At 41.6% G+C, this 12,285-nt stretch overlaps 1 protein-coding gene across 5 annotated transcripts in view; it reads left to right on the forward strand.

Annotated features, from left to right (window-relative positions):
- The window catches only part of KIAA0355 (KIAA0355 ortholog), an 82,530-nt gene that overhangs the window by 32,113 nt on the left and 38,132 nt on the right, over window positions 1-12,285 (forward strand). The gene's annotated exons all lie outside the window — the stretch shown is intronic.

A 12,285-nucleotide genomic window follows, 5' to 3' on the forward strand; every position in this document is an offset into this window, starting at 1 on the left:
CCCTTCTCCAGGGGATAAAGTACACAGTAGGGACTGAGAATTCTAAATGTGATTATAAAGATTTATTTGTGAATTGTCATTATATAGACCCGTTGGTTTAATGTAGCAAGTTCTACACATGTTTACAGGATAAAGGTATTTTTCCATTTCTGAATTTAGTTGTTCATACTAGGATACATTTGATTCTTATTCAGGACATTTCTTAGGTCTTTGGTAGTCAAAATGAAATACTCTCCCTTTTTCAGGGCTTTATAAAATTGGAATATGAATTTCATTCAGAATAAAGGTGATGTTTTTCCTTCCTTCATTTAGAAAATAATTGTTGAACTGTCATCTGGTAAATTCACTCCACTGCTAGATTTTTAAAATTATTTTTAGTTGCTCAGAGAGTTCGTCTGAGTTTGATTTTTCCATGTGTCCTTGTACATTTTAGCAGCACATCAGAGGTTAGATTTCTGGATGCTAGGAGGGAGAATGTTTTTCCAGCATCCCGGGGTTGTATTTGATTTTTGGAAATCACCAGTCATCTGAACCAAATCTCATGATTGCAGTGGCTGAATAAGCTAATTTATACTCTTGTGGGTTTGGGGGGAACAAAAGCTAAGCTATTAAGTATTATGACTCACTTTTAGTGTGTTTAAAAGGCATATTGTGATTTGGAAAGCATTTCCAAAAGGAATTTTTTTGTTTTATTTTTGGCTGTGCTGGGTCTTCCCTGCTGCACAGGTTTTCTCCAGTTGTGGTGAGAGGGGGCTACTCTAGTTGCAGTGCGCCGACTTCTCATTGCAGTGTCTTCTCTTGTTGTGGAGCATGGCCTCCAGGCGTGGGGGCTCAGTAGTTGTGGCACACGGACTTAGTTACTCCACGGCATGTGAGATCTTTTAGGACCTAGGGATCGAACGCATGTCTCCTGCATTGTGGATTCTTAACCACTGAACTACTGGGAAAGTCTTCCAAGAGGAATTTAAAATTATTTTCGAAAAGACATAATAGTCTTGGTTTAAATCAGGCATTAGGCATCTTCAGATTTTTTCTGTAGAGGGCTAATAGTAAGTTTTAGGCTGCGTGGGCCACATTTGTCTCTGTCACAAATTCTTTGTTTTTTGGGTTTTTAAAAAAATAACCCTTTAAAAATCTGATAACCAGTTTTCCCTTGTAGACTTGTCTATTGGACTGGATTTGGCCTATTGCTGAATCTGCTGGTATAAATGTATACATGTGTAATATCTTCCTTGGGTCATTCTGTTTTGAACCTATCCAAATATATTTTTATTTTCTGATTTTTTTCCTATAGTCATGGCATATAGTCAGAGAAAGCATGATTTTGCAGTGTTTCTAAAAGTGGCTTGGCATAGTTTAAAGTATTTTTTAATATTATACATGTAAATCATATATAAAGCATATTTTTTTTAATTGTACTTCTCAAAAGAAACTCAAGCAGTAAAATTTAACAGTACTGCTCGACTCTCCCATCTCATTCCTTTTCCCAGAAGAGACCACTGTTAACTGGGTTGGTGTGTGCCATTCCAGACTACTGTGTATACATGCATAGATACACAGCTGTGACTTTTGTTTGTTTTATGTGAAAAACCAAGTGCAGCTCCCTGTGTGCTTGATTGCTGCTGCGCAGAGATGTGACAAGAGAGCACTTAGAGACTCTGCGTTCTCTGAAACAGTTGAACAGTATTAGGCCCAGACTGCTACAGCTATCATCCTATAATGGCACAACCATCATTAGCTTTATTTAGAATTTCAGTCAAGAGTGGTTTGAAAAATGAGGCCAAAGCCTCTTATTTTAACATGAATATTACTGAACTCTTCTTCAGGCCATGCCTCCAAGTGCTGGAGGAGACAGAGCTAGGCCTCCAGGGCCACTTCCCCTCTGACCCAGTGGCCAAGTGCCCTTGTTCCCCAGGACAGGACAACTAGAGAAGGATGCGCTAACCCTGAGGACTTGGAGTGAAGTAACCCACTGGGTGCAGTAGCACTTAGCCGGTCCCTTCTGCTTTTCTGGGACCAGTGTGGACCATTTGAGCTGAGAAAGGGAAGTATTTCTTGTTGTGTTTTGGAATTTTGGCTTGACTTTCCCCATTGAAATGTGATTAGGATAGTTGGAACACTACCATGTTTTTGTGTATAATGGGCTAAACAGGCTTTCAGAGTCTTAAACTGGAAACTAAGTGCTGTTGATGGGTTTTAGAATCTATGCTTGTATTCTGGGTTTCAAACTGCTGACTTATAAATAAATCCTAAAATGTGATTGCCAAATGTAGGCCTGCAGACTTAACATTTTGCTCTTTCCACAGAACAGTATTTGTTGTTTCTGGAATTTATGTACCGCCGTGGTCCCTCTCTCTCAGGATATTCATCAATTCAGATGGAATAGTTAGGTATTTTTTCCCCTGTGTTGGCTTTTAAAGATTTTATCAGCAAGGCCCAGAGATGCTCTTTAGCATTCATCCTTGGGGAAAGAATCTGTGGTCTAACATCGATGAACTTGACTGACTAGGCAAGGACCTGTGCTTGGCAGCTGAGCCTAGCACTGTGGTTGAAGAAAGCCCTGAATTCAGTGTTCAAATGCTTGACCGTTTTAAACCTGAGATAGAGTACTAGTTCCACTGTCCCACCCCTTGAGGGGGCGAAAACATGCTTCTGATGCTCCCTGAGTTAAAGTCAGGTTTGGGATATGCTCACTGATTGACAGACCCTGCCGCCTGTGTCTAGGAACTGCAGTTGCTGACTGTGTGCTCTGGGGCAGGCAGGGTGTACATGAGTCCTGTCCTGTCTGTATTCATTAGTGACTCTGCCCCTTACTTCAAGTGGTTCACCCTCATAATCCCACTGTTAGAGAAGTAAGTTGTGAGGATTAACTAGTGCTCTTGACACTGCTTATTATGGGGCATGGAATCAGAAAATGTGGGTTTAGAAGATGACTCTGCTTCTTATTGTCTGTGTGATGTTGAGCAAATCTTCTAACGTCTGTAAGCCTCAGTTTGCCCATCTATAAAATGGAATTACCACCCACCTTCACAAGAGTTCTTGTGAAGATCAGAAGCAATTAGTGAGTGAAATACTTTACCCAGTTAGTTGTCATCCCATGTTATTATTGCTTCCAGCATGGCCTGAAAGGTGCTATTAGCCCTTCTCTGAAGTACAGAGCACAATTATGTACAGAGTCAGCATCAGAGAGGAATGTATAGCAGGTCATTCTTCTCCCCAGAACGCTTTTAGGTGGAAAAAGTTGCCAGTCTTAGGACATTTGCTCTGCTCATTTATTTCCTGGTTCTTTAGGCAGGCCACCTCCCTTTCCCTTCTGTGTTATTGTCTCTTTGGGTGTTATAAGATGGCAATAGTATTACCTTGCTTGATGTAAAAACTGTCAGGATCTTTTCAGCATAAAAGCCCTTAGGGACCTCTTCTACCAGTAGTCACTGCTCTATTACCTTGTAACTAGGATTCCCAGGTGGTGTAGTGGTGAAGAACCCACTTTGCCAGTGCAGGAGATGCAAGAGATGCAGATTCGATCCCTGGGTTGGGAAGATCCCCTGGGGTAGGAAAGGGCTAGCCACTCCAGTATTCTTGCCTGGAAAATTCCATGGACAGAGGAGCCTGTTGGGCTACAGTCCATGGGGTTGCAAAAGAGTCAGACATGACTGAGCAACTGAGCATGCATAGAATGGGGATGCTCAGGGAAGGGAATGGAGAGGGATGTGGGACACTTGCAGTAGCTAGGATTTTTTGAACAAGCCAGTTGACAGTTCAGATGGGATTTTCCCCCCTCTGGATTTATAGAAAATGTAGAGTTTACTTTGTATATGAACTTGAATGTTGTCTAAAATTAGAAATATGATCTTAATCAAGTGCTCCATGGGGATTCCTTTGTGTAAGTCTCTATCAGTCCAGCCAAAATGGATTCAGGAAAAATATGGTTTCCCACGTTGAATTTGTTCATCATATAAAGCTTTGACATCCCACAGCATTTTTTGCAGGTAGACCACATGAGACCTGCTGTCTTTATCTTTTCGAGTCTAGAGGCATCTTCATTGGTATGTTAATTCCAATGTTCCTGTTAAAGGCCAGGCTACGTGAGTTGAGTGGCTGTGAGTTCTCTTTGGTTTTGTCTACCTCAGTTTTATTTGTCCTAAAAATCTGGTATCCTAACTGATACTGAGCCTTAGACTCATTTGCAAGCAAAACATGTAGTTCATATTAAAGAAGTATAGGCAGTCCCCTAACTAGGTTTTTATTTATTAGAAAGTCACAAATGTTAACTTCTTTTTACAAACATCTGTCACTCTTTTTAAATGAAATTACTTTTTCAGTGCAAATATGTAAGTGAAAGAATGAAACTGACTTGTAGTTCATGTGTTCATTAAACAGATACATGTTGCACACTTTCTTTGTGCCAGGCACAGAGGAAGCAGCGGCGAACAAGACAGAAGTGCCTCCTTTCATGAAGATAGATGAGGACTGTGATCTTAGACACTTGGTTAGAAAAGGCATCAGTGAGAATGTGATATTTGAGAAAGAAACTGGGGGAGATGAAGAAGCAGGCCTTGATGATAGCCAGGAAAAGAGGGTTCTGAGGAGAGGGAACAAAGCTCTTGAGGCAGGAGCAAACCTGAGTGTGTGAAGAGCAGTGAGGGTCTGTCGTGGCTGAAACAATGAGTGAAACGGACACGAGGGGTGAGGTCAGACAGGTAAAGAGGTCATTCTCTGCAGGGAGGATGAGAGGAGGACAGCAAGATGAAGTGATGACACCTCTCGCCTTGCTTTCTTCACCACTTGGGAGCTCTGGGGCTCTGGTTTCACGTTGGGGCCTCAGTATTGATACGGGGTTCCCAAGAGTTGTATGCCTTTAAAGGGATGTATTTTATATCTTCCAGCATTTTTAGTGACTTTCCAAGTACAGTGTCCCTCAACATCTGCGGGGGATTGGCTCTAGAACCCCCTGTACTGAAATCTGAAGATTCTCAAGTCCCTTATATGAAATGGCATAATATTTATATAGAACCTACATACATTCCCATGTGTAATTTAAATAATCTCTAGATTATTTATAAAACTTAATACAGTTTAAATGCAGTGTTAATAGTTATTAAATTCAGTATAAATGCTATCTAATAGTTGCCTATGGCAGATTCAAGTTTTGATTTTTGGAACTTTCTGGAGTATTTTCCCCTGAATATTTTTGACCTGTAGTTGGTTGAATCTGCACAAGTGGAAATTGTAAATCAGAGGACCCCCTGTGTCACCATATTATAAATAGACTTTAAATCAAGTCTTTATGTAATTGCACCTTGGCTTTCAGTTCTCTGCATTGACAGATATCTTTTCTATACTGTGTACCTATGAATATGTTTGAAATAATTTATTTGTTAGCACTGACTGACTCTTAAGGACCTTAATTCAGGCATTTTAACGTTTATTTTGGATAGATGTATGCCAGAAATGCTGCAGAGCAACAGTAATGGAAAATATTAGAAGCTGGTTTCAAAATGTGATTTTCATTAACCCTAATGGAATTAAATTTGCATAGTGTTTTTTTTTTTCTTTTTTTTTTTTTTTGCCTACAGGTAAAATTCAGTGTTACTTCTTTCTTGTTTCGTCTAGTTGACCTTCCATAGCAGATTATGGAGTAAATGTTTCCTAACTATATATGCCAAGTGAAAATTCAAATTGCTGGTTTTAATCAGAAACTCAAATTCATTTTATAAAAAAACATATATAAATCCAGTTTTCAGGCTGTTAATTTCTGTCACTCTTCTTGGCTGTTCTTTTAACCAACTGAATCTGTTATCTAAATTGTCTTCAGATTTTAACTATTAGAAGAAGCTGTAATTAATTAGGCAGTTGAAATTTGGGTGATTGTGCAAAATTTCATTGTGAACAAGAAATAAGATTTACTGCCTTCCCAGCCCATCTTTATGGGTAGAAGCTCCTGGGGCCAGAGGGTATCAGTCACTCTGGAGGGACTAGACCCTTTGATTTGTTAAGAAGTACTGTGCACAAAAGAGATACAGATGTAAAGAACAGACTTTTGGACTCTGTGGGAGAAGGTGAGAGTGGGATGATTTGAGAGAATAGCATTGAAACATGTATATTATCATATGTGAAACAGATTGCCAGTCCAGGTTCGATGCATAAGATGGGGTGCTCAGGGCTAGTGGCACTGGGATGACCCTGAGGGATGGGATGAGGAGGGAGGTGGGAGGAGGGTTCAGGATGGGGAACACATATACACCCATGGTGGATTCATGTGAATGTATAGCAAAAACCACCACAATATTGTAAAGTGATTGCCCTCCAATTAAAAAAAAAGAAAAGAAAACTCGGTGCCAACAAGAATAAATAAAAGGATGGAAAAAGATGAAAAAAAAAAGTGCTGTGCAGCCCACTCATTATTCTGAAAATTGTTAATTAAAAGGAGAAAAATGAGGAATTAAGCAAATTTCCTGCTTCTCCACTACAGACATTTTTCAGGGTAACCAAATATAGCCCTAGTGGATGAGGGAAGTTTTCTTCTATTTAGAAGACTCTGAGTACTCTCCTGTGTAGAAAAGATGATACGATTAGAAAACTCACCATTTTGCATACCATAATGAATTAATTGACTCAGGTGGTGGTCAACAATGGGGGATAAAATCATTTGATGAAAGGCTGCTGGAGAGGAATCGGGCATTTCTCAGCCAAATCCATTGGTCAACCTCAGCATCACTGAATCCGAGACAACCTTGTGATTGTGTCTCCTGATAAGAACTATACAGCACTCCCATAATGCAGTCTTGTACTTATCCGTCTTTCTGCCATATCCTGGCGTAGGAAGGACCCTGAAATAATCTAGTCAAGCCTCTAGAAGGAATTACCACTCTACAGGAAATTTGGGTGTGGTGGCAAAAGTTATATAACACCATAAGGGAGCAATCACAATCACACAAATCCAGAAAGTGGCATATTCTATAGGCAGTTGACTTGATTTGTTCAGCAGGTCTGGTAGCATGAAGAAAAATTCAGTAGAGAGTTAAGAGATACAAATTAAAAGAGAATTGAGATAAAACAACCAACTAAAATGAGGTTTTTGGAGTTGAAATTCAAACCAAAAAAATAAAGACTTTTTTTGGCTACACCACATAGCTGATGGGATTTTAGTTCCTCGACCCTGGGTCCTCAGCATTGAAAGCATGGAGTCCTAAGGACTGGACCACCAGGGAATTCCCCCCAAAAAGACATTTTTAAAGATAAGTTGGGAACTTTGAACATGTATTGGGTCCTGGTTGATTGGGATTTGCTCCAAAACATTCCAGCAGAATAAGGTAGAGTTGGGGAGAAGGATGAAAAAAAACAGCAAAATGGTTTTACTTGTTAAAGGTTTTTGATGGGTGCATGGGGTGAGGGGTTGTTATACTCTGTTTTTGTGTATGGTTAGACATTTTCCAAGTTTAAAAAAAAGGGAGAGAGAAACTTATGACCACATGACAGGAGTAATGTATCATAAACACCCAATAAATAATTCCATTTCATGGAGTGATTTGTTCATACGAAGTGGTCTTCTAACAGAAACAGAAGTATTTAGGAAAAGTCCTGTGTTCTGTCTCACAGAATACTCCTCTGGCACTCTGGTCCTAAGTTTGTTGTTGGGGGGTTTTCCTATACAAAGCAATTTGGGATCAGTTCTAACACGTTTATATATATATATATTTTAATATGTATCTATTGCTTTCTTTGTTCATTTGGCTGCACTGGGTCTTAGTTGCTGCACTTGGAATCTTCGATCGTCACTGCAGCATGTGGAATCTTTTTTAGTTGCAGCGTGCAAACTCTTAGTTGCGGGCATGTGGGATCTAGTTCCCTGACCAGGGATCGAACCTGGGACCTTTGCATTGGAAGCACAAAGTTTTAGCTACCAAACCACCAGGGAAGCCCCAGTTCTAACACTTTTTCCTGGAGTTAGCATCAGATCCCACAGTTAATGGCTCAGTCCTACAAGATTCCCCCTACCCCCTCACTTAGATACCAGTTACAAGTCCAGGGTGTTACCTATGTTTCTTAACAACTGGCTGTAAATCAAAAGAATCCCATGACCCCTTCCACAGATTTGATTAATTTGTTAGAACAGCTCACAGAGCTCAGAAAAAAACATTTCTGAGAAATGTTTCTTCATCTCAGAAAAAAACTCAATTATAAAAGGATGTTACTTAGGAACAGCCAGATGAAAGATATGCATAAGGCAAAGTTCGTGGTAAGTGGTGTGAGCTTCCATGCCCTTTCCAGGCCTGCTACCCTCCCAGCACCTGCACATGGTCTTTATCCCAGAATCTTTCTGAACCCCATCCTTTGGGCGTTTCTGAACCTTCATTTTACAAGTGTGGTTGCTTCAGTTTTGGTTGTTGGTGATGGATTCTCTCTCCAGCCTCTTCCCTTCTCCAGAGGGGTTGGGCTGAAAGTTTCAAACTTGGTTCCCCTGGCAACCAGCCCCTATCCTTAGGGACTTTCCAAAAGTCACCTTGTTAACACAAACTCAGGTATGGTTGAAAGATGCTTGTTATGAATAACAAAAGATACTTTCTCTCTCTTATCACTTAGAAAATTCCAAGGGTTTTAGGAGCTGTGTGCCAGGAACCATGGGAAAAGACCAAAATACGTATTTATTATTAATCACAATATCACAGAGAGTATTATTGAATAAGGTATAGTGATGAGAAAAAAGGCAAGTGCTTTTCAGAAAAAAATGAAGGAAATAAAAGTGAATCAAGGAAGAAAATGATGAGAATAGAGGAAAGATACCTCTGAAGGCAGGACCCCAGCAGCAAAGAGGAGTCGAGGAAAGAATGCTGTGCTTGCAATTTTGGTGACTAAAATGGCAGTGTTGCTTTCTTTTAGGAGACTATAATTTAATGTTTCATAGTTACTAAAAAGTCATAGTTACTAAAAAGACAAGATGGCAGAGGAATAGGGAGGGGAGACCACTTTCTCCCCCACAAATTCATCAAAAGATCATTTGAACGCTGAGCAACTTCTACAAAACAACTTCTGAACACTGGTGGAGAATACCACGAATCCAGAAAGGCAGCCCATTCTCTTTGAAAGGAGGTAGGACAAAATATGAAAGACAAAAAGAGAGACAAAAGAGTTAGGGACGAAGCCCTGTCCTGGGGAGGGAATGGTGAAGGAGTTGAAGTTTCCACACAGTAGGAAACCCTCTCACAGGCGGGTCTGTGGGGAGTTTTGGAATCTCAGGAGGCAACGTAATTGGGAGAAAAAAAAAAAAGAAACCCATAAAATACAAGTCTAACCACTACTGCGGAAAAAAGAACTTTGCCAGAAAGGCTCTAACCTAACAACCTAACCTGGCCTGGCCTGCTCACAGAACAAAGGATTAAACGAATACCAAAGAAGAGCTAGCTGTGTACCGGCCCCTCCCCGCCCAGAGGCAGAGAGGCAGGCTTGGGACAGCCAGAGCCGGAAAGCAAGGGGCTGCTACAGTCTCAACCCCAGAGACACATCTTCCACCAGGAGGGTCGCAGCCTGAGATCAGCTCTCTAGAGGAGACATGCGGTGCACCCAGGAAACCAAGTGGCCGGGACCGGGGAGGTAATTAAGACGCACGGCTCACCTGGGACAGTACGCTTGACAAGCACCTGGTCACCTGAGATGCTTAGATCTGGGAAGGGCGCAAAACACATGCCCAGCCCACAGAGACTGAGCCAGAACCGGGTCTGAGTGTCTCCTGTGGAGGTACAGGTACCTTTTGAAGGTCATCATTATCTTCATTACCTCCACCATAGTTTGGCCTCAGGTCAAGCAACAGGGAGGGAACACAGCCCCTTCCTGCTGCTCTCCCATCAGGAAGAGCAGTGGCCTGCCACAGGGGCTCTGGGTGCAGCAGACCTGGGTAATGGCATAAACCCTCTTGGAGGAGGGTGCCATTAACCCCACCATAGAACCACCAGAACTTCCACAGGACTGGGGAAACAGACTCTTGGAGGGCACAAACAAAACCTTGTGCACACCAGGATCCAGGAGAAAGGAGCAGTGACCCCACAAGAAACTGACCCAGACATGCAGTGAGTGTCCAGGAATCTCCGGTGGAAGCATGGGTTGGTGGTGGCCTGCTGCGGGGTCGGAGGTGCTGAGTGTAGCAGGGCATGCATGGGACCTTTGAAGGTCATCATCGTCTTCATTGCCTCCACCGTAGTTTGGGCTCAGGTCAAGCAACAGGGAGGGAACACAGCCCTGCCCATCAGCAGAAAATTGGATTAAAGATTTACTGAACATGGCCCCCCCATGAAATCAGATTGATTATATTCTTTGCAGCCAAAAATGGAGAAGCTGTATACAGTCAGTAAAAACAAGACCGGGAGCTGACTGTGGCTCAGATCGTGAACTCCTTATTGCCAAATTCAGACTTAAATTGAAGAGAGTAGGGAAAACCACTAGACCATTCAGGTATGACCTAGATCAAATCCCTTATGATTATACAGCAGAAGTGAGAAATAGATTTAAGGGACTAGATCTGATAGAGTGCCTGATGAATTATGGACTGAGGTTCATGACATTGTACAGGAGACAGAGATCAAGACCATCCCCATGGAAAATAAATGCAGCTGGGGAGGCCTTACAAATAGCTGTGAAAAGAAGAGAAGTGAAAAGCAAAGGAGAAAAGGAAAGATATAAGCATCTGAATGCAGAGTTCCAAAGAATAGCAAGGAGAGATAAGAAAGCCTTCCTCAGCAATCAATGCAAAGAAATAGAGGAAAACAACAGAATGGGAAAGACTAGAGATCTCTTCAAGAAAATTAGAGACACCAAGGGAACATTCCATGCAAAGATGGGCACAATAAAGGACAGAAATGGTGTGGACCTAACAGAAGCAAAAGATATTAAGAAGAGGTGGCAAGAATACACAGAAGAAGTATACAAAAAAGACCTTCATGACCCAGATAACCACAACGATGTGATCACCCACCTAGAGCCAGACATCCTGGAATGCGAAGTCAAGTGCGCCTTAGGAAGCATCACTACAAAGAAAGCCAGTGGAGGTGATGAAATTCCAGTTGAGCTATTTCAAATCCTAAATGATGATGTTGTGAAAGGGCTGCACTCAATATGCCAGCCAATTTGGAAAACTCAGCAGTGGCCACAGGACTGGACAAGGTCAGTTTTCATTGCAATCCCAAAGAAAGGCAATGCCAAAGAATGTTCAGACTACCGCACAATTGCACTCATCTCACGCTAGTAAAGTAATGCTCAAAATTCTCCAAGCCAGCCTTCAACAGTATGTGAACTGTGAACTTCCAGATGTTCAAGCTGGATTTAGAAGAGGTAGAGGAACCAGAAATCAAATTGCCAACATCCATTGGATCATCGAAAAGGCAAGAGAGTTCCAGAAAAACATCTACTTCTGCTTTATTGACTACGCCAAAGCCTTTGACTGTGTGGATCACAACAAACTGTGGAAAATTCTTGAAGAGATGGCAATACTAGACCACCTGACCTGCCTTTTGAGAAATCTGTATGCAGGTCAGGAACCAATGGTTAGAAGTGGACATGGAACAACAGACTTGTTCCAAATCAGGAAAGGAGTACATCAAGGCTGTATATTGTCATATTATTTAACTTATATGCAGAGTACATCATGAGAAACCCTGGGCTGGATGAGGCACAAGCTGGAATCAAGATTGCCGAGAGAAATATCAGTAACCTCAGACATGCAGATGACACCACTGTTATTGTAGAAAGAGAAGAACTAAAGAGCTTCTTGATGAAAGTGAAAGAGGAGAGTGAAAAAGTTCGGTTAAAACTCAACATTCAGAAAACTAGGATCATGGCAGCTGATCCTATCACTTCATGGCAAATAGATGGGGGAGCAATGGAAACAGTGACAGACTTTATTTTGGGGGGCTCCATAATCACTGCAGATGGTGACTGCAGCCATGAAATTAAAAGATGCTTGCTCCTTGGAAGAAACGCTTTGACCAACCTAGACAGCATATTAAAAAGCAGAGATGTTACTTTGCCAACAAAGGCCATCTAGTCAAAGCTATGTTTTTTTCCAGTAGTCATATATGGGTGTGAGAGTTGGACTGTAAAGAAAGCTGAGCACTGAAGAATTGATGCTTTTGAACTGTGGTGTTGGAGAAGACTCTTGAGAGTCCCTTGGACTGCAAGGAGATCCAACCAGTCCATCCTAAAGGAAATCAGTCCTAAATATTCATTGGAAGGACTGATGCTGAAGCTGAAACTCCAATACCTTGGACACCTGATGCCAAGAACTGACTCATTTGG

Source organism: Capra hircus, chromosome 18, assembly GCF_001704415.2.
Source record: "Capra hircus breed San Clemente chromosome 18, ASM170441v1, whole genome shotgun sequence".
Taxonomy (NCBI): domain Eukaryota; kingdom Metazoa; phylum Chordata; class Mammalia; order Artiodactyla; family Bovidae; genus Capra; species Capra hircus.